The sequence below is a fragment of the Lepidochelys kempii genome, chromosome 1 (assembly GCF_965140265.1).
Source record: "Lepidochelys kempii isolate rLepKem1 chromosome 1, rLepKem1.hap2, whole genome shotgun sequence".
NCBI classification, from domain to species: domain Eukaryota; kingdom Metazoa; phylum Chordata; order Testudines; family Cheloniidae; genus Lepidochelys; species Lepidochelys kempii.
Window position 1 is genome coordinate 221,816,426 of NC_133256.1, and position 22,758 is coordinate 221,839,183.

At 41.3% G+C, this 22,758-nt stretch overlaps 2 protein-coding genes across 13 annotated transcripts in view; one reads left to right on the forward strand and one right to left on the reverse strand.

Annotated features, from left to right (window-relative positions):
* Positions 1 to 21,846, reverse strand: part of CCDC91 (coiled-coil domain containing 91) — a 334,198-nt gene extending 312,352 nt beyond the window's left edge. For 7 of the 12 annotated variants that reach the window (XM_073315319.1, XM_073315302.1, XM_073315329.1 and 4 more), the window contains exon 1: positions 21,720 to 21,773. The gene's annotated coding sequence lies outside the window, so the exon portion shown is untranslated. The other 5 variants (XM_073315272.1, XM_073315252.1, XM_073315262.1 and 2 more) reach the window with 5 other exon arrangements.
* Positions 21,671 to 22,758, forward strand: part of PTHLH (parathyroid hormone like hormone) — a 154,430-nt gene continuing 153,342 nt past the window's right edge. Inside the window, exon 1 of the mRNA XM_073315351.1 lies at positions 21,671 to 22,014. The gene's annotated coding sequence lies outside the window, so the exon portion shown is untranslated. The remainder of the gene's footprint in view (positions 22,015 to 22,758) is intronic.

The following is a 22,758-nucleotide window of genomic DNA, read 5'->3' on the forward strand; positions in this document are numbered from 1 at the left end:
TCCAATCCTTATGTTATACGGAGCACTTCTGAAAACAGACACGAAAGTGTAGGCTAGCTTCTTTGCAGGTGCTTTTCCCTTGCCTAGATAAGACAGAAGTCTGGATAACTTATCTTAGGGAACAAAGGGTTGAACTTTATCTTCTTTAGCCCTTGACAGATTATCCTCTATCAGATTTGCTATTTGATTATGGTAGCATCTATGATGGGCTAGGCAGTTTAAGGAGAGACTGTCCCAAGTTCTCACAGTCTGGGACAGACAGAGGTTAGGGATGGAGAACAACAATTGAGGATTACAAAAAAGAGTTTGTTTATATGTACACAAGCCAAATAAGATGGTCTATATTTCATGTCTCCCTCCATTATACAGCTAATCTTCAAGCTTCTGCTTAACTTCCAAAGATATTATTCATAGTCAGTGTTCTCCACTGGTGGTAATACTGGAAGCTGTAGCATAGATAAGACTTGGGTGTTCTTACCATCATGACACCTAATCCTAAGGGTCATCCACACCATAGCAACAAACAGTGGCTCTACACCAGCGGAGAATTAGGTCTATGAAGTCTGGTAGTATACATGAGGCTTTGCAGAATCCACAAAACCATCTATAATTTTGTCTGGATAAAACCTCCAGAAACACAATACCAATGTGTCACAAGTAGTCCTCATTCTTTTCGCTAGTTTTAGTTTCTAATAGAAGATTACAAAATGAAAAGGTAAAAAGACTTAGAAAACATTAAAAGGAAACACTGTCCATTTAATTTTCATTAATCATACAAGGCATTTTCATTTTTCAAATTTAAAAAGGGCAACTAAGTTGTATCTTTCAGCCTTAACTTTTATTTTAAACACCCAGTTATATATCTAAGGGAAAAGAGTTCACGACAGCTGGCAGTTCCTCAAGGAGACAATATTAAAGAAGGACAAATGCAAACTGCTCCAATGCAAACGCAAGACAGTAAGAATAATAAGAAACCAATATGGCCACCATCAGGAGCTTTTTAGTTACGTGAAAACCAGAAAGGAATCCTACAAAAAGTGAAGACATGGACAACTGTTAAGGAGGAGTACAAAAGAACAGCACAAGTATATAGGGACAAAATCAGAAATTCTAAGGCACAAAATGAGTTACACCTTGCAAGTGACATAAAGGGAATAAGAAGAGGTTCTTTAAAGACATTCGGAGCAAGAAAAAAAAAGAAGAAAAATGTAGGTCCTCCATTTAGCAGGGAAGGAGAGCTAAAACTGACGACACCAAAAAAGCTGAGTTAATTAATGCCTATGTCATTTCAGTCTTCACCAAAAGGGTTAATGACAGATACTCAACACAATTAGTATGGACAAATGGGGAAAGGAATGCAAGCCAAAAAAGGAAAGAATGGGTTAAAGAATATTTAGGTAAATTAAATGTATTCAAGACAACAGGGCCTGATGAAATTCATCCTAGGGTACTTAAAGAGCTAGCTGAAGCAATCTTAGAACAATTAGTAATTATCTGAGAACACCTGGAGGACAGAAGAGGTCCCAGAAGACTGGAGAAGGACAATCATAGTACCTATCTTTAAAAAGGGAAACAAAACAGACCTGGGAAATTATAGACCAATCAGCCTAACTTCAATACATGGAAAGATACATGAGAAAATTACTAAACAATCAATTTGTAAGCACCTGGAGGAAAATACAGTTATAACGCATAGTCAGCATGAATTTGTCAAGAATAGGTCATGCCAAACCAACTTAATTTCCTTCTTTGATAGGATTACTGACCTTGTGGATGTGGGGGAAAGTAGTAGATGTGATATACCTTGGTTTTAGTAAGGCTTTTGACACAGTTCTGCTTGACACTTTCATAAGCAAACAAGGGAAGCGCGGTCTAGATGAAATTATTATAAGGTGAGTGCACAACTAGTTGAAGGACCATCCTCAAACAGTAGTTATCAATAGTTTGCTGTCAAATTGGGAGGATATATCTAAAGGGGCCCCGCAGGATTAATTCTCGGTCTGATACTATTCAATATTTTCATTAATGAGATCGGTAATGGAGTAGAGACTATGCTTATAACATTTTCAGATGACACCAAGCTGAGAGGGGTCACAAGCACTTGGGAGGACAGGTTTAAAATTCAAAATGACAATGACAAATTAGAGAATTGGTGTGAATTCAACAAGATGAAATTCAGTAAAGACAAGTGCAAAGTACACTTTGCTTAGGAAGGAAAAATTCGAAAGCAAAACTAGGTAATGAGAAATAACTGGCTAGGTGGTAGTACTGCTAAAAAGGATCTGTGCATTACAGCGGACCACAAACTGAATAGGTAGCAGGTTTAAAACAAACACAAGGAAGTATTTTTTCATGCAATGCACTGTCAACCTCTGGAACTCCTTGCCAGAGTGAGTTGTGAAGGACAATACTATAACCGGGTTCAAAAGGGAGCTAAATAGATTCATGGAAAATAGGTCTATCAATGGCTTAGCCAGGATGGGCAGCAATGGTGTCCCTAGCCTCTATTTGCCAGAAGCCAGGATTGGGTGACAGGGCATGAATCACCTGATGATAACCTGCCTGTTCATTCCCTTTAGGGCATCTGCCATTGGCCGCTGTCAGAGGACAGGATACTGGGCTTGATGGACCTTTGGTCTGACCCATGTGGCAAACTGCCAGCACTACTTTGATGGGTCTCGCGCTTTCTCTTCTTGGGGAGGGTTCAGGGCACCATTTCTCGAACCTGAACTGGGGTGTTAACTGCCCCACTGGTGTCCTAGAGGAGGGGAGTGGAGAGGGAGGGACCCAGGCCCGCCCTCTACTCCGGGTCCCAGGTCAGGGGCCCTAGGGATAGCAGTAAACCGCTTGAACTAGCAGTTCCTTCCCCTGCCCTTCAGCTTACGGGGCTTCCTGCCCTCCCTCTGCACAAACCAGGTGTCCCTTTACCTAGGGACTTGGTCTTCTTAACCCAGCACAGCACTTCTCCAAACTCTTCTCTACTTCCCTCTAAATTGCTCTGTACTCCAACACCAGTCCACTCTGCTTCAACTCCTTCTCTGGTCTGATTGAAGCGGGTGGGGGTGTGGGAGGGGGTTATCAGGTGACTGGCTTCAAGTGCTCTAATTGGCTTCAGGTGCTTTAATTAATCTACAGGGGAGAAGGCTCCCTTCTAACACTCTCCTGCTGCCCTCTGGCCATGCTGTATCACACCCAATATGGCCGTTCTTATGAACATGAGTCATCAGTGTGATGTAGCTGCAAAGGAAGGCTAATATGACTCTGGGGTTAACAACAGGAGTGTTGTATGTAAGACAGGAGATAGTTGTCCTGCTCTTCTCGGTACTGGTGTGATGTTGTATGATTGAAATATGACCATTTATAGCAATGATACTGCACTGATAGACAATTGCAACAAATCTTGCATAAAGTATGTAATGTAAGGTGTCAATGGAAAAGTTTTGATTTGCTAAATAAGATTATTTATTGTCCTGTTTATATGCATGCATCATTTTTGTGTCTGAAGTTATAAATATTCATTGGCTATATACCTGTATCATCACTGTGTTTGTTCCTTGGGTAACAGCCACAAGGTAGTTTATATCCAGTCTAGCCACACATTGTGAAAGGACTTTTCGAGCTTGAGAAGTCATTTCCCCCAGATATCTCTTCCTGCTAATGCCTCAGCCTGCAAGGGGACAATGGCTACCCCACCCCCCAGAGGCATCAAGACATGTAAGGACATGTGATATGCTCATGTGACTCTGGACTCCATCTTGTGCTTCTAACTTTTCACAGACTTGGCTGTGAGCTTTGTTTGAAATAAAAAATGTCCAAACACATGGCAAAGGGCATAAAAGACCCCTGGAATAACTACATTTTGCCTCTTTCCTCCTCTGATTCTCTGGACTGTAGATTCACACCTGTAAGGAGCATACTGGACTAAAGACTTTCCAATCTTTTGGAAGTTACAAAAGACTTTACAAGCCAGAAGTCTCTATAACATCACTGCTACAAACCTGATATAAGAACATTGCCATTATTGTATATATATATATGATCTATTAGCCATTTTTAACTCTTTTTATTAATAAACCTTTAGATTTTAGTTACTAAAGGACTGGCAGCAGCATGATTATTGGGTAAGGTCTGAGTTATACATTGACCTGGCTAAATGGCAGATCTCTTGAGATTAGAAGGACCTTATATTTGATTAAACTGGTTGTCAGTAACCACTCATCATAGAGTCCAGTGTCTGGGTGCTGAGATAAGGGCTGAGATGCCTAAGGAGACTGCTTTTCTGACTTCTTGTTAACCAGTTTGGTGAAACTGAAGTTTACTTTTGTTACTGGCTTGGTATAATCTTAGAATATCAGGGTTGGAAGGGACCTCAGGAGGTCATCTAGTCCAACCCCCTGCTCAAAGCAGGACTAATCCCCCATAGTTGCCCCCAGATCCCTAAATGCCCCCCCCAAGGACTGAACTCACAACCCTGGGTTTAGCAGGTCAATGCTCAAACCACTGAGCTATCCCTCCCCACCCGCTCCCCCCAGGTTATTCTATTCTTACGACAGAATAACCACCAGTGAGTCTGCCTTATTTCTCAGCAGTTTGTCCTGAATCTAGCATTCTCAGCTGTGACCCACTGAAGCACAAGGACAACTGGTGAGGCCCCAACTGGAGTACTGTGTCCAATTCTGGGCACCACAATTTTGGAAAGATGTGAACAAATGGGACAGAGTCCAGAGCAGAGCAACAAAAGTGATCAAAAAAATTAGAAAACTTGACCTTTAAAGAAAGATTAAAAAAAAAAACAGGTCCTGTTTAATTTTGAGTAAAGAATACAGAGAGAACTAATAAGGTCTTCCAATATGTTAAGGGTTGTTATAAAAAGGATGGTGATTAATTGTTCTCCATGTCCACTGAAGGTAGGACAAGTAGTAATTGGGCTTACTCTGCAGTAAAGAAGATTTAGGTTAGATATCAGGAAAATTTTTCTAACTATAAGGGTAGTTAAGCTCTGGCTTTAAAGGCAGGATGTGGAGTCCCCATCATTGGAAGCTTTTAAAAACCAAGGTGGACAAATACCTGCCAGGGATGTTTACTTAGTCCTGTCACAGCACAGCAGGCTGGACTTGATGACTTCTTGAAGCCCATCCAGCACTACATTTCTATGATTCCATATTTACAAGAGTTTACTAGTTTACTGAAAAAAAATTCTCAGAAAGTCCTCTCCCTTCCCCTTCCTGAATTATAACCTTCAATTGTTCTCGTTCTAACAGAAGTCCAATCTAGCAAAGGGAATTCATACAGGCACACTGTAACCACCGCACACTGTAACCACCACACACAATCTATCTTCAGAATAGGGGGCTTAGATCGTAAACTCTTTGGGGCAGAAAGAAAAGGAGTACTTGTGGCACGTTAGAGACTAACCAATGCTCAAATAAATTGGTTAGTCTCTAACGTGCCACAAGTACTCCTTTTCGCGAATACAGACTAACACGGCTGTTACTCTGAAACCTGTCTTTGGGGCAGATATTTCTGTATTATCAAGTAGCATGCTCAAATATGGTGGTAGACCAGACAATAAATCTAATGTAATACTTAATAAAATAACTTAATTATTAACATTAAGAACTTTATATTTTGCCTAAGAAGGAATTGTGCAGATGGTGAAAGATGCTTGACTGACAGCCCTGAAGACTGAAGTTCTTCTTGTATCCACAGAACCGGTGCAGAGTGGGAAGTGGCAGGACTAGCTTCCTCACACTATTTCAGTGTTGACCTGGAAGGACCACTTTCACTTGCCATGCCATTGAACCCCTGGCTTACCTTTTGTGAATGTCAGCACAAATGACAATTATAGTAGCGATATCTGTGATACTATCATCTCACCATCAACTCATTTTACATGAGAGTTTGGTCACTAACAAACTGAGCTGAATTCAGGTCAGTGACTGTGAAGTGAAAGATTTTGTATCTACATAACCTAAGTCCCCTCCTTAAAAAATTTCACTAAAAATGTTTGCGATGAAAAGATTACGAACACTACCACTGCTAATTAGAAAATGTTAGCCAGAGATACCATATAAAAAACAGATGGTAAGAAGCCAACAGGTCTCCATTCTTTGGCATCATTTTTATTTCATTGTCCTAACTATATTTCAACTATTTACGATTTCTCAGTATTTTTTGCCTTAAAAACAGGAACCATCACAACTTTGATAAGTAGACTCAGAGATGTCATTATGTCAAGTACTTCTCTCTGCACAAATTATAGTTCTTAATTTTCTCTAGCAATGAAGCAGAGTTTCTTCTTCCTCTATAGCAAAGCTACTCTTTTGCTACCAATATATTCACAGTACTGACACAAGTTTCTATTATGGCAGAGCTCAAATCCTTCCCACAATATCAATACTGCATGGACCATAAGCACAAATCTAATGGGAGAAGGGACAAAAACTTTTTCAACGAGATCTATGGACAACTGAAAATCAAATGTAATCCTGGCACTCCAAAATGGAATCCTGGCACTCCAAAATAGACAATCTCTACCATGGAAGAAAAAAATCTACATGAAGACGCATGACACATTTGAATTGTAGACAGGTCTAACCAAATCAGGAAAACCAGTTAGAAAAACAACCTTAGAATCTGTTTCTCTCTTGTACCTGTAGTGTGGACTAATCTACAGAGCTCCAAGCAAGAAAGCAAACACAGACAACAACACTGAATTATCCACCGTGTTCCTTGAAAAACTTAAAATTTCTTTTATTATATGAAGGTTTGAGGGTTTTTTTGGGTAACCCCCATTTATAAACAAGCTTTTTGGAAAATAATCAAGACCTGAAGCTCTCAAAATTTTCTGAGGCAGAAAATTCCTTTTATATTAAAAAAATCAAAACTGTATTTACATTCATACCAGGAATAATCCATGCACTTCGTGGACTCCTCCTCTTAAAGAGAATCTTCACTAAAGCCATACCTACACTTTGAAGGCTTTGACAGCATATCTAGATTGCACAGGCAAAGGATTCCTAGTGCAAAAAAGATTATACTGGAAAAACTTGGATTTTGCTAGGATAGCTTACAATAGCTTACTCTAGCCCCCCCAAACAAAATAAAGTAGACCAACAAACGTGCAATTTTGCCAGTATAACTGCAGCTACTCTATGAGCTTTCGCCAGCACAGCTATACTAGTCACAAATCAACTTCATCACACCCCTGACCGACAAAATTATGCTAGCAAAACTTGGTAGTACAGATCCGGTTTACCCTTTTGGGACCATACACTATGCCTTGAAAAACATTTGAACTAAATGCCACACCAGATTCTAATATCCAGGATAAAATGCATCTGTTTAAGCTTTATACTCTGGGCCAGTTCTGTTGTATTTAATTCTACAATGTTATCCTAATGATCCAGCTGTTTTAAGACACGGTCAAAAACGTGTGCAACATCCTTTATAACCCAGTACGATTCTTCACTTCTATGTGTTGTTTGTCATATTATATACACCATATTTTATTAAGCAGACCTCATCCTTCCACACAATCCTGGAACAACTTATCATCTCTTAATTTTTCAGGAGGTAACAGGACTCTCTTTTTGTGCAGTTGTTTTCATTTTAGAACATCAATTAGTTAAGTTATTATTCGAAAACTTCAGAGAGCTATTCCTTTATATATTTACACCTTTTATAACAATGTTCTTACAGTTTTTGATACTGAAAAAAATTGTTTTTAATTTCAATCAAATAAAAACACTTAATATTTTAAATCTAAAAAATACAACATTTAGAAAATATATTTACATGGCACATGAAGGCTTATGAGCCTGATCACTCTTTTACAGAAAAAAATTACTATTGTATTCAAGAGGACCTGCCCATACATAGAAACTGCAAGTTCATACCCAGGTGACTTCTCACTCCTCCCCACTTTGTGAAATGTAAACCAAGGCCTGAATCCTACACAAACTTGTATTTATGTTTCACTTTACCACCATGAGCTGTCCACTGGCTTCAATGAGACCACTTATGACAGTAAGTTTAAACAAATGCAGACATGTTTACAGGATCCACATTTAAGAGCATCTGATTACAGTCAACAATACCTTTGACAATAACAGTGTGGATTTGTCTGTTTTGTTTTAAATATAAGGATTCATCTATTTTATTTTGATTGAGTGTTGCTTTTTTGTTTTAATAGTTCATATTTGGCATATTTATAAAATTTGATAATTTTACTATAGTGACATTGAATCAAACAACAGAGGTAATTGCATTCACATTTTATCCAACTGTTCTTCTATATAATATGATTAATCATTCAACAGTGACTGCTTCCGATTCTGAGACCACCAACTAAAATCTTAAGATTAGCTTTCATTTCCATGCTGGTAATAACAACACAATAGGAAACAAAAAAAATCCCTAAGGACCATATGTGCTATAACGCTGATGCAAGAATTGGACTCCTACTGAGCAGGAAGTCTCTTAACAAAACCATTAGTACTAATGCAACAAATGAAAAACTTATGTCTAAGGACTTATCTTCACTGCAACTGAGACCTCAAATTAGTACACTCAAATTATTCCACTTGAGCCTAGCTCAAGTGAGAGTGACCTCATTGTGAAACAACATTGGAGCGACCCAGAATGATTGAATTAGCAGCACAGAGTGATTGGATTAGCAGACAATGGGGATATGTAACTAAAGTTGGGTGAATTTTTTAGTGCAAATAGTTTTTTCGTGAAAAAAAACGCAGATTCTGGGCAACCAAACAATTTGCAAATTCTGGTCAATTTTGGCAGATCATTTCCATCAAATAAAAAAAATTGAAAACATCAAAATGGTTCATTTTTAATTTTTTTTGTTTTGGAAAGAAGTTTCATTTTGGAATTCCTTTACTTTTATTTAAAAAGAAAAAAAAACATTTAACCATCAAAAACATTTTGTTCGACCCTAAACAAATTTTTCAACTTTTGTTTCAATGAGAAATCTGAAAAGTTTCTGTTTTGGTTCGATCTTAAACTGAATGTTTTGATTTTTCAGTTCGGCCACCAAACTGAAAAACCAGTTAATTACTGAACTCTAGTCACAACTTAAGCTACTATATCCCCACTGCATTATTAGCTCCAGCATCAGCCGCACTACATATCCCCCTACCTAGTTCAAGCTTACAATGCCACTTAATTTGACCTAGCAATGTGCGTGGAACAGGAGTCAGGTTAGGAGCAAAACTCAAGTTTATAGCTTGAGTTAACAATGCAATGATGACAAGCCTCAAGAGTGAACAGCAGTACATGTCAGTATATGAGTAACACAGTACTGTGTAAAAGGCAGGATCAAAACTTCTTGAAAGCTATTTAACTACAAACAAACTTGAAAATTTATAAACCCTATGTGTGTTATTTCAAAAAACGTATAGTGTTGAGTTAATGAGATCACAAAGCAAAATGAAATATCCTGTCTGAAGGTTTGATTGCATTACTTTCCATACATTTATCTATACATGAAGGCATAGAGGAGGACAGAAAATTTAAGTATTCTCCTTTTACCTACTTTACTGAGTGAACAGCTTGTTACAACTTGGCTATTACATACTAGAAATGCTGAATAAATGCTTTCTGGAATACATTGTTTTCTCATCAGAGTACAAAGACAATGGTATCAAATACAAAAAATTGGACATATAACCAAGATGACTCGATTTCAAAGGGACTTGGGCATTTTAAAGGGCCAGACCAGTAAATGCCATTTAATGGTGACAAAAACTAAGCTTAGCCAGTATAGAAAGCAACAGACAGAAGAAACTGCCATGGACCCCTAACCCCCCTCCCCCCCCAAAAAGGGGGTTTGGTCCAGAACCTACAAATACTTATGGACTTGCTTAACTGAAAGCAAAGGGGTTACTTGGTTACACTTCACCATGCTCGTAAATATTTTTGGGGGCTTAATGTGGAATAGTTGTTGAAGCTATAAACTCAACAGCGCTATCTTCAGTCCTGGTGACCTAATAATCATTACTATTCCAGTAGTATCCACCTTGAATTAAGTGCCATCCACACAATCTAACCTGTAAAGTTCATAATCTAAGAAAAGAAGCAATATACAAAAGGGTGAAAGAGAGGAATAAAACATACAATCACATATACTTTTTAAAAAATAAAGAAAATAAATAATCTTTAAGAGACTCTGACCCTAGCCAAAATTAGTTGGGTAACGTCCTGTAGGCATCATGACAAAAGTGGGTCATGAAAGATGTAATGCATCAGTGTAAAACACACTATTTTAAACTTTGGATAAATATGTTCAAACAGATGTTCCCTATTGCAATGAGGTAGAGGTCCAGCTTCCCAAAATGAACACACCCAACACATTAAGAGAAGTCCCCACATAAATCCACAGCAGCCTAATGGAAGCACAGGCAATGGTCCCAGTAAAAGGTCACAGCTCTCAAAAAATAGTATTTTTCTGACCTGCTGCTTTTCCTAAGAGTTCGCTTTTAGGGCATCCTTTCCCACCTCAATATACACACATACTTTGTTTCCAGAGAAGAGAATAAAGCTGTTAATATTGTTGCCTTTGTCTAAACTGTGATCTACGGACCACTAAGGGTCTGCCGTTTGCTGGCTGATCACATGATGCTGGCTCTTCTCCATTTCTACTGGGGCTACTGTTGTATAAAAGGAAAAGAGGAAACAGAAGCCACCATAGCAGCCATTGCCACCTGTGGAACTGGAAATACCAGCTAGCAATAAAAAAATATCCATGGGGAAAAGAAACAAGGCAACCAGGCATGGTCACAGAAGGTGAGAAACAGAGAAGTACATGCAGAGGGAGAAGTCCAGGTGGCTTCTAGGAATGGGCAGGGGAGAAGAGGAAAGAGGAAACAGATTTTGGGACAGAAAGAAACAAAATTAAGAGCAAGAGTAGACAATGTGATTAATTCTCTCATAAAGGACAACACAATATTGCACTAAAGACACCTAAAAATAATTTCCTAATATTACTTTCATGTATAAGCAGCTGATATATTTGCCACAGGGACTTTATGGAATTCCAATTCAGAAAGGTAGTGTTCTTGGCGACAAGTTCTCTACTAAGATGTGGGCTGCAACAAGGATGAGTGGTCTTATATTTGACTACACCTGAAAGTCTGAATGGATTAGCCCTAAAATCACACTACATTATTAGTAATTTAAGGGTCATCAAGCCACATATCTGTATAAAAGAAAAGGAGTACTTGTGGCACCTTAGAGACTAACCAATTTATTTGAGCATAAGCTTTCATGAGCTACAGCTCACTTCATCAGATGCGTACTGTGGAAAGTGTAGAAGATCTTTTTATACACACAAAGCATGAAAAAATGGGTGTTTACCATTACAAAAGGTTTTCTCTCCCCCCACCCCACTCTCCTGCTGGTAATAGCTTATCTAAAGTGACCACTCTCCTTACAATGTGTATGATAATCAAGGTGGGCCATTTCCAGCACAAATCCAGGGTTTAACAAGAATGTCTGCGGGAGGGAGGGGTAGGAAAAAACAAGGGGAAATAGGTTACCTTGCATAATGACTTAGCCACTCCCAGTCTCTATTCAAGCCTAAGTTAATTGTATCCAATTTGCAAATGGATTCCAATTCAGCAGTCTCTCGCTGGAGTCTGGATTTGAAGTTTTTCCAGCATACCTCTGAACAACATACTAATCCACAGAGACCTCCCTACCAACACTACAAAAAGAAGGGATTCTAGGTGGACTCCTCCTGAAGGTCGAGACAGCAGACCAGACTTCTACATAGAGTGCTTCCGCCGACGTGCACGGGCTGAAATTGTGGAAAAGCAGCATCACTTGCCCCATAACCTCAGCCGTGCGGAACACAATGCCATCCACAGCCTCAGAAACAACTCTGACATCATAATCAAAAAGGCTGACAAGGGAGGTGCTGTCGTCATCATGACTAGGTCGGAATACGAACAAGAGGCTGCTCGGCAGCTCTCCAACACCACTTTCTACAAGCCATTACCCTCTGATCCCACTGAGAGTTACCAAAAGAAACTACAGCATTTGCTCAAGAAACTCCCTGAAAAAGCACTAGATCAAATCCGCACAGACACACCCCTGGAACCCCGACCTCGGATATTCTATCTACTACCCAAGATCCATAAACCTGGAAATCCTGGGCGCCCTATCATCTCAGGCATTGGCACCCTGACAGCAGGATTGTCTGGCTATGTAGACTCCCTCCTCAGGCCCCACCTGCACTCCCAGCTACCTTCGAGACACCACTGACTTCCTGAGGAAACTACAATCCATCGGTGATCTTCCTGATAACACCATCCTGGCCACTATGGATGTAGAAGCCATCTACACCAACATTCCACACAAAGATGGACTACAAGCCGTCAAGAACACTATCCCTGATAATGTCACGGCTAACCTGGTGGCTGAACTTTGTGACTTTGTCCTTACCCATAACTATTTTACATTTGGGGACAATGTATACCTTCAAATCAGCGGCACTGCTATGGGTACCCGCATGGCCCCACAGTATGCCAACATTTTTATGGCTGACTTAGAACAACACTTCCTCAGCTCTCGTCCCCTAACGCCCCTACTCTACTTGCGCTATATTGATGACATCTTCATCATCTGGACCCATGGAAAAGAAGCCCTTGAGGAATTCCACCATGATTTCAACAATTTCCATCCCACCATCAACCTCAGCCTGGTCCAGTCCACACAAGAGATCCACTTCCTGGACACTACAGTGCTAATAAACAATGGTCACATAAACACCACCCTATACCGGAAACCTACTGACCGCTATTCCTACCTACATGCCTCCAGCTTTCACCCTGACACACCACACGATCCATCGTCTACAGCCAAGCTCTGCGATACAACCGCATTTGCTCCAACCTCTCAGACAGAGACAAACACCTACAAGATCTCTATCAAGCATTCTTACAACTACAATACCCACCTGCGGAAGTGAAGAAACAGATTGATAGAGCCAGAAGAGTTCCCAGAAGTCACCTACTACAGGACAGGCCTAACAAAGAAAATAACAGAACGCCACTAGCCGTCACCTTCAGCCCCCAACTAAAACCCCTCCAACGCATTATTAAGGATCTACAACCTATCCTGAAGGATGACCCATCGCTCCCACAAATCTTGGGAGACAGGCCAGTCCTTGCCTACAGACAGCCTCCGAACCTGAAGCAAATACTCACCAGCAATCACATAGCACACAACAGAACCACTAACCCAGGAACAAAGCCCGTTGCCAACTGTACCCACATATCTATTCAGGGGACACCATCATAGGGCCTAACAACATCAACCACACTATCAGAGGCTCGTTCACCTGCACATCCACCAATGTGATATATGCCATCATGTGCCAGCAATGCCCCTCTGCCATGTACATTGGTCAAACTGGACAGTCTCTACGTAAAAGACTAAATGGACACAAATCAGATGTCAAGAATTATAACATTCATAAACCAGTCGGAGAACACTTCAATCTCTCTGGTCACGTGATTACAGACATGAAAGTTGCAATATTACAACAAAAAAACTCCAAATCCAGACTCCAGCAAGAGACTGCTGAATTGGAATTCATTTGCAATTTGGATACAATTAACTTAGGTTACCTTGCATAATGACTTAGCCACTCCCAGTCTCTATTCAAGCCTATTTCCCCTTGTTTTTTCATACCACCCCCCCCCCAAAAACATTCTTGTTAAACCCTGGATTTGTGCTGGAAATGGCCCACCTTGATTATCATACACATTATAAGAAGAGTGGTCACTTTAGATAAGCTATTACCAGCAGGAGAGTGGGGTGGGGGGGAGGTATTTTTTTATGCTTTATGTGTATAAAAAGATCTTCTACACTTTCCACAGTATGCATCCGACGAAGTGAGCTGTAGCTCACGAAAGCTTATGCTCAAATAAATTGGTTAGTCTCTAAGGTGCCACAAGTACTCCTTTTCTTTTTGCGAATACAGACTAACACAGCTGTTACTCTGAAACATATCTGTATAAAGTGACTTTTCCAAGGATAGGCTAAAACAGTGGCTCTCAACCTTTCCAGACTATTTTCAGGAGTCTGATTTGTCTTGTGTACCAGGTTTCACCTCACTTAAAAGCTACTTGCTTACAAAATGTGTCACTATTACTGAAAAATTGCTTACTTTCTCATTTTTACCATATAATTATACAATAAATCAATTGGAATATTAATATTGTACTTACATTTCAGTATGTAGTATATAGAGCAGTATAAACAAGCAGGGTGGATAAAATCAATGATTTTTTTTATTTAAATAGGTTTTTTTCCTCAAAGCATTTTATCAAAAAAATCTGATCTAAAGATAGTTTTAATTAAGATACATTATAGCTCAAAGACATCTCATCATGGACTAGGGATTATACATTCTAATTCTATAATATGAGATGATATATTCATGTAACGTTTAAGAAAAGTTTTGTAAATGAGTTCCAATAGTTCATGGATTAGGGACCCAATCTTATGGTTTCCAGAGGCTCCTGCAGAAAGATTAATTTAAATAATCTATATATACCCAATGGGACTCAGTGCTCAATCTAGAAGGTACCATCAGAGATGCTAAATTTTGCTGTTCTCAATCTGTGGATCTGTCTCCAGAGATAACATCCTTGTTAACAGCAAAAATGTTTTTAAATAAATAATAGAGAGGTGAGAAATAACAGACCTCAACCCTACTGTCCCTCTGCAAATTTGTGTACACAGAGTCAATCCCTTACCTCTCTAAAAGTGCAAAGTTTCAAAAAGTTCAATGAATAGAACACTGTTGGGGGCAGAATAGATCTGGACAAGGATAAGTCTGGAGATAAATGTGAGAACAGAGGGACAGGCAGTAGAAACAAAAGTGAAACTGTTTGAGCAGCATATTCCAGAAGTCTTGAGGTCTGAGTGTAGCCTTCATTGATTTGAGATCTACCATACCATTCTGTCACTAGAAGGGAAAACCAAATATGGCAGCAGGCCATAAGAGAGACCCAGTTTGGGAATAAGAACCATTCAAGAAATATATGTTTGTTGATGATGTTTTAAAGAAAGACACACCAGTGAACTGATGGAAGTCACTTAAGCACTTGCATTCAGAGACTGTTGAAGTTATAATCTCACTTTTAACAGCAGTAGTTTCTTCTACCAGTGTAGAAAGAATAATATTTTCTACCTTTGGACTAATTCATTCCAAATTGAGAAGTCACTTGGGTCCTGAAAAAGCAGGAAAACTTGTTTTTCTTTTCCAGATTATGAACAAACAGGAAAATGAAGATGAAGACGACTGAGTTAGCTGCAGAAGCTAATATTTAAAGTTTCTCATGTTGACCTGGCTGACATCGATGATCGATTTTTTTAATCTTTTGTTTAACTATTCTAATTAAACAGTTTTAACAAAAGCATGATTTAAAAAACTTGAACTTTTAAATTCAAAAATTATATGCTTGTTCTGTTATAATATTATATGTTTGCTGTTGAAGAAAAAAATCCAGAATACATAACGTTGTTGTTTTAGTTAAATAAAACAATTTAAATGTCTGTCTAGTGATGTTCTCCTCCTAATACAGCATGTCAAGAAAATCCTCCAAATATTAATGATTATTGAATTGGAGATAGTTCACCTCCCAATGACTTCATAAATATCTGCTTCAATTACCTTTGAAATGAAATAACCAAACAATCATTCATTTTCTGATATAGCTGTAAAACTAATCAGAAAAGTTTTCAAAATAAATCACTTTAAAATGTAGTGTGTACCTTCTAAATATGAAACCTACATCAATCTCTAAGTTGTGAAGAATATGTTTTATAGTTATAACAACCAACAAGAATGCACTTTTATGTAGAAATCCATGATTAAATCCAGTCTTCCTGACTAGTGATTTAAATCAATTTGATTTACATTAAATCCACCCTGTAAACAAGTAATCGTCTGTATGAAATAGTTTTAGTTTGTACTGACTTTGTTAGTGCTTTTTATGTAGCTTGTGGTAAAACCAGGCAAATATCTAGATGAGTTGGTAGTATCCCCAGGAAGACCCCGAGTACACCCAGGGGTATGTGTACTCCTGGTTGGGAACCAGTGGACTGAAAGGTCTCAAACCCTGTCTCCTTGTTCAGCACTAAACAGATCATCAGCATTCTATAACAATAGTTTTAAAACCTCTGGATTTTATTTACAACCTCAAAGTCAGATTTTTAATCCTTCTAGACTGAGAAATCAAAGGTTGTGTAGTATCAGTGGAAAGTTAGTATTGCATGACTGCCATAAGGTTTTGGATTTTAGATTCCCAATTGTCACAATAATGTGGGTATGCTTGAAGATACCTCAGATTAAAACAAAAAAGATTTTCATACTTAAAAAAAAAAAGTCACATATGACCTGAAAATGGAGATCTACAATGTGTTTTCTGTTAGCTGTATTTGTACTGTCAAGAAATTAACAGCTATTAGCCACTTTTTCCAGGCTGTCTCCCTCAATAGAGACAACTGAATCATCCGGGGGAAAGAAAGCATGTTATCCTTCCTGTGCCGATTTTCCTCATATGTTTTAATCACTTTCATAGACTAAGAACAAAAATATTCTCTTAAGCGTGGCTTGACTTTTTTCCTGAGGTAATGTCAGCCTGACTTTTAGAATTAAGTTGCTACTTATACCACGTAGCATATATACTGCCATTATGAGGATTTGAAAGCCCATCTCAAAAAAAATAAATAGTAATCTAAATAATACTTCTCACTTCTATATACCACTTTCTCCCAAAGACATTTATTAATATTAGGGCTCATCAGTTCCATAAGTCATTGTTATTAACCCTGTTTCCATGGCTTAAAAAAATTACTAAATGACACCTACTAGCCTGAGGCCAATATGAAAGATTACTCTCAGACCTACAGGCAAGGTCCTGGTAAGCAGCTCCCACACCCAGCTGAGGGGAAAGTGTAGAGTGCTAGAAATTCTACCAGGGGGCTTTCCCTAAACATTGCTTAGGAACATCATCTGTTTAATAAGCTTCTAGCAAGTAGGCATAATAAATTATGAAGTCAAAATTCAAAATGCCCACTCTGGTTGCTGAAAGGGAAACTTACAGATATTTAAATCAGCTTCTCTGAAGATACCATTCCAATAAGATTCACACTCCTAAATCTTAATTCCCTAGGCTGAGACAAGCAGAAAGCCTCAAGATCTTAACAACTTTTGGTCCATAAGACAAGCAGTAGCAGGATGGAATCTAAGCCAGCCCTCAACTTCTGTCGGCTCTCCTGCCCACGCAACTCTCCGAATTTAACCTTTTCTCCTCCAAGTCAGTTTCTTAATGAGCTGGAGGTACAGTCTCCCTAAATAAACCACTAAATTAAAACAAAACATTTGGGGGAGGAGGGGACAACAAAAAAACCTACTGCTTAAAATTAAAAAAACATAATTTTCTAGAGCAATTACTCCCAAACTCTGAGGGGAGTGGGCAGGTGAATATGAAGCCTATTGGAATGATATCTTAAGAGAAGATAAAAATAGCATCCCTCCAAGAGTCTCAATTCTGGGAAACAGGTGCGTGGCTCAAGTGATGTCCAAGAGAAAAACCAAATGAAAATAAAACTCTGACAGGCAGAAACAATAGGGCCAATGCCAATAAGATTTTCTGTATTTATTTTGTAAACACAGTGAGGGAGAAGATACTTCCTTCGCAATTCTAGATGTTATGCAGGATGCCTGAAAGATGCGAACAAATACAAAACATTCATAAATTTTGCTATTCTAAAAGAAATAAATGTATGAAAGTGGATTAAACTTATTCACGCTATAAAATGGAGATCACGCACCAGAAATAAGACCCTTCAAGTAAGAAACGAGTTCAAAAGGAGTTTCATCAACACCACATTAATACTCAATGATGGAAGGAGCTTTTTAATATAGGCATTTGAAAAAGGATCAAGCCCTGAATGAATCTGACAATAAAGATCTACAGAAACACTTATCTACTAGTGCACAATAGGCTGACATACCTGTCAAATAAATTTGGATAGACTCGGTTGAAGAATGTGACAAGAAATATTTATGCAATACAAGTTTGGAAGTTAATGGGGGTTGGTCTGCACCACACCACAAACTTTTTCCAGTTGCTGTTTTAAGTCCTTCTGGAAGATGACTTTCACAAAGGCAGTAAGAATCAGCCAACTCCTCAGAGACATCAAACTTAGATGTCTTAGCAGCTTCTGTAAAAATTGGGAGAATGCTGAATCCTGCCCGGAAGGTTGTTATCCAGTTGCTTTTCTGCCTTGGTTTACATTTAGCATCAGAGGAATCCTCTGGCACTTATGACTCCATCTAGTTATATTTTTCCTCCTGAACCTCAACTTACACCACACAAGCATCTGAAATTGTCTACTCAATGGAAGGACCTGGAACATCACAAAGGCTTCATCAAGTTCTAGCAGTCATTGTGCCGGAATCCCAACATAAGAGGCACAAAGGGGCTGGCATCAAAGCCGGAGCTTTATGTGCCAAAGAGGAAACTCCACAGGAGCAGGTATCAACTTTCATATAAAAAGGATTCAAACTGCTCTGAGAGCTCCAGACAAGTGAAGGACAAGAGGAATGCCTCAAAGCTGTTACTGGAAAAATGTCAGCCTTGTAGCATATAGTAATATCATAAATCACTGTTTTATCCCCCAAGGTGGGAATACACATCAGCAGTAACTCCAGAAGCAGAGCTGACTGGATTACAGGAATATGACTGCAGTGTGTCAGAAGAAAGTAGTGGTTTCTCTCTCAACACCCCCTACCTCAATCTCTTGTGTCAAGGATCCACCTCATCAGGTACATGAGAACTCAGCATCAAAGATTTCAACATTGAGACCTGAAGTCTCAAAGTTCTGGCATATACTGTCCTGGTCTACACTGTGGGGGGATCAATCTAAGTTACGCAACTTCAGCTACTTGAATAACGTAGCTGAAGTCAACGTACTTAGGTCAATGTACTTAAACTGACTTATCATGGTGTCTTCACCGCGGTGAGTCAACTGCTGCCACTCCTCTGTCGACTCCGCCTGCACCACTCGCAGCGTTAGAGTACAGGAGTCGACGGGAGAGCGCTCGGGGGGGTCGATTTATCGCATCTAGAGTAGACACAATAAATCTATCCCCGCTGGATCGATCTCTGCCCGCCGATCCAGTGGGTAGTGAAGACATACCCTTATCAGAGTGGCAGTACAGGGCTTTTTGTTGGTGAACCTACTTTCAAGGACATATCAGGAGGAAGCTAGGTTTGTGTTGATGCAGATGGTACAAACACACTGTACTCAGCAGCTTCCCTTTTGAAGCAGTCTAGGATGACTTTGTGCCAGACTTTGGGGCGTTTCCCTAGGATGCCTTGAAAAGAAGATGTTCTCCATGTTTCCTCATTACCAAAGTGCCAAATGCTTGCACACTGGACACCTCTGTACTTGCTTGTTAAACTGTAAATGCAGCACAGCAGACATACTCATTCACTACTGATCTGGTTCTACCATTCAGATAGCCTTTGAAGCCGCTAAAGTGTCTCAACAGTCATCTTTCTGCCTTAATAGTTGAGGAAACTGAGTAAAAACAATACAAACAAATACCAAAACCACTTGCGCCAACTGGTGCTTAAGTACTTACCCATAAGCACTGATGTGATAAAGCCAACCATGGAAACATCAACAATACAGACACCTGAGTGCAAAACATCTTGGAAAAACTTGGCATCAAAATACTCTGAACTAACCATGGAGACAGGCAACAAAGTGCTCAAAAACAGGCACTGAAGCACAAAGACAAGAACTGAAGTGCTGAAAACTGGTCATAGAAGCACTGAAATATGGGTGCCGACCAAAACCACACTGAAGCATTGAGGCAAACTACCAAACAATATATTTCTAATCTGGACTGGACAACAGAGACATTGGAAAGAATACCCATAAGGCAAGCAAAGTAGTCCAGAGAGAAGAGCCATGACTGAAGACAGAGTCAAAAAGAAGCGAGAGGGAAGTTCCAAGGGCAGCAGTTAAGGTCAGATATTGATATGTAAATGTAAGTAAAGGACTGGAAAATTCTGCCTTTAGAGACCAAAAATCATTACCAGTCTGTTGAGAGTCACTTCACTAGGAAGCCAACACTCAGAAGTGAAAATACTGGTTGGCTGAAGCATTACCGAATTGACTTCATCTTCCGCAACCAGAACCTCCTGATTATTCTGCCACTCCCATAGGCCCCGTTTGCCACTGCTTGCAAGCTTTAGGGAAGGTCTCTGCTACTGGTAGCAGTGCTAACTAGCAACAAAGTGAAATTGACATGATCATTGGCAGTTTCACAGCTATCCTGAACAGGAGCAAAACTGACCAGGATCTTGATAGCCTCACTTTGCTACTATGGACTGGGGTATTATAAACATCCGTCAGCAGACACGTTGGCGAGTAACGGTTCTCTATCTTAAGTTCTAAAAATCTACTTCTTCAACAAAGTCTTCATAAATTGATGGCTTTAGCACCTACCATCCTACCCACCATGTGGTAGGGAAGTTCCCTATTTGCCATAGTAGATTTGTCACTCATTTTAGCCCCACCCATTCCACCAATAGGGAAATTGATGCCTCAAGGCCACCATCACCTTCTGCACTAAAATAATATTTCAAGGAAACAGACAAACTGCCAGCTATCAGTATTCTGAGTAGGGAAGAAGGGCCCATTACCACAGTATCTGAGCACCTCGCAGCCTTTAGTGTGCATCCTCACAACACCTCTGTGAAGTACATACAATTATCCACGCTTTACAGAGAGGGAACACAGACACAGAAAGACAAAGGGGAGTCATACCAGGTCACGCAGGGAAGTCTGTGGCAGAGCAGGAAATTAAACCCAGGTCCCCAGACTCCCAGGCTACCACTGTAACCACTCGACCGACCACACTGAGAAATATTAATTTTAAGGCACAGAGGGATGAAGGATTTTGCAGTTGCAGTGAAATACTGTCAACCTCACTGGGTAACCTCCCTTCCTCCATGTGGTCTGTGAGAACCAGGGGCATACCTGCCCTGGCGTGGGGTCCTTGGCAGCACTAGTAGGCGGGGGCACAGCACCCTGTTGCAGAAATGGACAGGAACGGGAGACCAGCCCTCCTGAAGCCATCACCTGCAACAGCAGCTGGGCTCGTGCCCTGCAGGTGCCTCCCCAACCCCTGCCCCAGCTGTGGGAGAGGGAGGGGGCCAGTGAGCCGGGGTACCTCACACCCCCTTCAGGCTCAGCCAGGCTGCTCAGGGAGCTGTTGAGCTCCCCCACTGAAGCGCCTGGCAAACTGAACTCAGCAGAGCCAACCCAAGGGGCGAACAGGTTCCCAGCCAAGAGGCAGGGACTGGCCCCGCCCGCCCGCCTGCCTGCCTAAGAAACGACCCTCCCCCCACACCTTCGGAGCCGCTGAAACCGCTGGTATTTAGAACGTTCCGAACGTTCCATTACCTGTCGCCGAAGGTGATTCACTCCAAATGCCCTCCTCCCCCACCCCCGCTTCCCCTCTCCTGGGCCGGGCAGACGCGTCTACCTGCGTGCGTACGTACGTACGTCACTACTCAGTACAGCTGCCCCAGGTGACGCAACTGCTGCGGTGGCCACCTTCCCGGGAAACGCCACCCTTCCCGCTCACGCGGGCGACCCGCTCTCACCCTTAGGCACGCACACGGACAGCAGCCTCTCACCCGGATGTGGCTTTCACGTTGCTCCGCCTCCTGCCGGTCACGCGGCGTTGGGAGCCAGGCTCGGGGGTCCCGCGCGCGTTCGGAGCCGGTTGGAGCTGGCGGGCAGTACCTGGAGCGCGCGGATAGCCCCTCCCCCCCTCCGTTTCCCCAGGCGCCGCCGCCGCCGCCGCCGCCTGCTAATGACGGGCAGCCGCTGCCTGCGGGGCCCGCGAAGGCGGGGTTGAGTCGACGCCTCGGCGCCTCCGAGGGGGCTGCCCACGAGGTCGGTGGGATGCGGGCGCTGGGGTGGGGCTCGCGCCACTTGTGTCACCTGGGTCCCCCCCGCAGCCGTGGTAGCGCGAGACACGCCGCCTCCCTGCCGGGCAGCGCGCTGAGCCCCGGCGCAACGCTGCGGGCCCCGCTAAAGCAGGGGACTAGCGGGAGGTGACGGGGATGAACACCCCTGTCACGTCCCTTCACCCCCAGCCCGCGCTGTGCTGGCCAGCAGCGGGGCTGGCCGGGTGTGGGACACGGGACAGTTGTAGTGGGTACCTGGGAACATCTGTCATGGCGGCGTGAGTAAAGTGAAATGGGGGAGCAACGATGCACCCAGCTTCTCTTGCGGGGCCTGGTTCTGAAGTGCAGGGGGCCACTGGCTGGGGATACAACAAGGGCTGGGGCTTCAGGTGGGAGTCAACGTTGTCCATATTGCTGCCTCTCCTGAGCGCGGCCAAGCAGCACTCTTGGCAGGAAGCCTGTAGGCAGTTGCAGGAAAGGGGTCAAGGAGCCAACAGATGTTGGGGACCAACCCACCCTGGAAGAGGGATGATCTAAAGACTCATGCCAATGTAGTTTACATAGTGGCTGTGAGGAGCGGAGATGGCCTCGCGGTAAGCGAGGCATAGCTATAGCTCCATTAACTTCTTACTGTTTTATCCATTTAAATTGTTGTTTTCTTTCATTATGTTACATTTACTTTAATAAATTATGGCATCTGACAATAAATAAATAAAAATGTATAAATCCC